General features: G+C 36.5%; 1 protein-coding gene across 2 annotated transcripts in view; it reads left to right on the top strand.

Moving 5' to 3' along the window:
• The window catches only part of LOC125664171 (uncharacterized), an 18,419-nt gene extending 18,334 nt beyond the window's left edge, over positions 1 to 85 (top strand). For both annotated transcript variants that reach the window (XR_007365737.2, XM_048896753.2), the window contains one exon: positions 1 to 85. This exon is cut by the window's left edge. The gene's annotated coding sequence lies outside the window, so the exon portion shown is untranslated.
• Positions 86 to 3,794: the final 3,709 nt, after the last annotated feature.

Raw genomic sequence — 3,794 nt, 5'->3', positions numbered from 1 at the left:
CTTTGATAGTTTGTCTTTTGCTCAGATCATTTCAAATCTGTTTCCTATAGTGTTCACTTTGTTACTAAATTAATTATATGAACAATTTGCTTTATTTTTATTTATTGGTGATGACGTACGTGCGGATTTCTTGTTGCATTAAGGAGGAATGCTAGTCCAGACAAACTGATGTGGATGACAAGTAACATCTTCGCTAGACAAGGGTTTACAATCCGCTCCGCTTCTCTACAACCCTTGGCTGCGTTAGCGCGATTTTCGTAGCTTTTAGTGGCGTCCTCTAGCGGATGGAGAAAAGAACTTTGTGTGTTGTTAACAAAAAAATGGCTGCAACCAGTGAGTTACAGTTTTATGTGTAAATCATTTAAAATCAATAAACTTTTTTGGTAGGTAAAACCTCACTGCACTGTCTACACACCACCATGTTGTATGGAGACTGAAAATCTGATTAAATGGAAGCGTTTTGAAGACAATAACTAAGTGTTTACACATTCTTTTGTCTTGCACGTATTTTGACACTCTCTGCAGATGACTTGGGCCTGCATCCAATCATATGCAGGAATTCTTGTCACGTAAACCCTTGGCTATCGAAGATGGACAAGTATAGGATATGTTCAACGATATTTTCAAATTGACTTTATTAAGTCAAAAATGTAATTTTAGTTAAGTAATCCGACAAAAAGAAAAACCCTTCTAGACTAGAACTGGCGATCCAGTCTAGTTAAAATAGGACCTTCTCTAACCGTTACTCTGGAGAAGGTGTAACAGTTAGAGAAGATCTGATTTTAATAAGAGTGACCCGCGATCTACCGTGCAGCAGTCAACACACTAAACTACGGAGCTACTCACCTAGACATTTAAATCGAAAAGGAATTTACAAATATCTGTTGATATCTACATGTATATTTTCATATCCATGTTATGAAAGGAAGTCAGTCATTATGACGATGTGGTATACTACCTTAATGTAAATAACAATATCATTTCAACATGAGTAAGGCGTATCAACGCACTAAAATAAATAGTATGTATCAGAGTTCCTCGATGATTGAGAAAACCAAACTGAATGCCTAGTAATATTGACGGTGTGGATATCTCTACCAAATACCTCCTCAATTAATCGTCTGCTCATTTAAATTGTTTCCTGAAGATATCAATTTAAATGTGTAAGAAATACATTTATAAATGTACACAACATGTTTGATATTTATGAACATTTCCATTGTCTTTGATATCTCTACACATTGTAATGGTAATCATTTCCCCATGAACGTGTTGCAGTAGTAAATAATGTGTGTATTAATACAGGTAAATGTAGCACGTGTATTTTAACGACTGGACATTACGACAGAAAATCAAATGTAAAAAGAATGTAAATATTAGAAGTCAACTACATGGCCATTGGGTATGAATTTTTCACATTTTCAACATCTTAAATCATCCTGAAGGGGATGCAAGTTTGTACAAATGAAGGGCAATGTCCTCTTCCAAGAGGATATAATCAAGAAAAAGCAAAAATAGGGTTGGGTCATCTAAAAATCTTCTCAATCGAGAAACACTGAGCCACAAAAGTTGAAATTTATATAAAGTGTAATGTTGTAAGGATATGGTCTATACGTTACAAACGCAGAGAAGTTGTATGATCCAAATATATATATAAAGAGCTGCAGAGGCTGAACTAGTCAGTCCGGCCGAGAACAGTCCGCACGATAGGACGATAAAGACAAGTAGAGCAGGTAGTTAGAAGGCTGGGGTAGTAAGGAATAAGATCCTCCAGCAGGTAATGTACAGGGGAATCAAGCTTAGGTGTAGTGAGGTAGTAAATTTTTATTCTAAGATTGAGGCACCTTACACATTCGCCTTGACATGAACCTTGTACAGGGGATTTTGCGGTGGCTGATACCCAGTCAAAGAACCAAGACACCCTCTGTTATTCAATTTTAATTTCTTTTGAAATTCAGATCTAATCATTATTATAATTCAAAGTCAAGGGGAAAACACTTGTAATTATCTGAATAACTAAATCCTTTAAAGAATCCTAGATACACATAAAAGTGTCCTTATATAGTGTAGATTCAAGTTTGTTCAAATCATAACCCTTGGGGTGGGGGACACAATAGGAAATAAGTTTTACATGGGGAAACACATAGGAAACATCTTTAAAATCTTCACAATAACATCTCTAGGTAGTGCTTAGAAAAGCTCCTGGAATTAACAGATTGTATAGGGCTTGAAACATGTCTACTATGTAGTCATCTGCACTATTTTCTTTCATTTTTAATAAGGCGAAATTAATGAATTGGAAAAAAATGTAAGTTCTCCCATTGAAAGTGAGTCAAAGCATCAAAAGATTTTATCATTTATTTCTCCGAGAGTGGAAGAAATTGTTGCTTCTTTTATTGTAAACAAGAGACCACGATTTACCCTAACACCGGATGGGCCGCCTTAAATCCGCCACTGTATATATATATATATATATATCTGTGTCAAAGAATGAGATCTGACGTTTATTTCTACGACAGGATATTTTATGGATTAAGATGCAGATCTCTTATTAGCATATTGTTGCAAGGGTTTGGCAGGTAGATATTACTACCTGGCTTATGGTTCACAAGTCATTTATTTCGTGCTAAAAAGAATAACGATGATGACAGCTGTACCTATGGGACAAGGCCCTAATCATGCTAACATCAAAATGTCGTATGGGTACTTCTTATAGATTGTCAGGTCTGGGTATAAAGGTAAAAAAAAAATTCTTTGTCAAAATCGAATTTCAATGATAACAAAACTGCTCAAAATTTGTGAACCACAGTCAACCTGACCAAAAACTCTCGACATTCTAACTGAATAAAGCTCGCTCTACAGCCAATGAAATAGCAAGACTGTAATGAAGTTCTTTTTGGATTTTGTGTAGGCAATAGAGAAAATGATAAATCGTAAAATGAATAAAAAAAAAAATTTAGCAATAAGATAAGAAATATAAAGATGTTTGAAAAACAAAGAAATCACACTTTCACATACACACACCCATACTTTCTCACCGAGAAAGAAAATATAAATTGGTATGATAAACCTGGCAATATTGACAATCAATATAACGTATAACTGTCAAGACAATTCAATAGTCAATACAACAAATATGTCATTCCAGACTGAAAATGGAACTGGTAATGTATTACAAAATGGTTCAAATAGTAGCAAATTCCGCTAACTACAGAAAAAGTTAAACAATAACAAATTACGTTTTGTAAATACAAAATTTCTCAAATTCCTTTTTGATAAAATGTTAATTTACTGAAACTCAATATGAAAGTTTGGCTACTCAGCACAATTCAATTTTGCGCCACGTCACACTTGGCACAACCAGACCTCCATACAGCGCGAACAACCCCTCCGCTTCCAGTCCCGGAATCACAGGTCTCTCACTGAACAACGATACTGGGTAATGCCGACTTCAAAATAATTGCCGAATCCACCACGTGGAACACCCATGTACAGCTCGGTCTCACGTGTTCCGATTCCCACGCCTAGCACCTTCTGAAACGCCGAGAGTACTGCCTGATATGGCCCAGATAGCTTCTTAAACCCCTCTGCACGGCCGGCTGGAGAAAACCAATGTCGACACAGTAAAATGTTTGTCTCCCTGGCTACCCATTACCCAGACTAACTTCTGGAATTCGCCAAGAAAAGACCCCTGCTGGAGAGCATGAAAACGTGGCCGCACGCTTGACAAACAGCCGCTACTCTGACTGACCAAACCGGTATACTAAAAATAGCTTCGACCAACACTCACATTG

Source organism: Ostrea edulis, chromosome 1 (genome assembly GCF_947568905.1).
Source record: "Ostrea edulis chromosome 1, xbOstEdul1.1, whole genome shotgun sequence".
Taxonomy (NCBI): Eukaryota; Metazoa; Mollusca; class Bivalvia; order Ostreida; family Ostreidae; genus Ostrea; species Ostrea edulis.
This window is presented reverse-complemented; position numbering and strand designations above follow the sequence as displayed.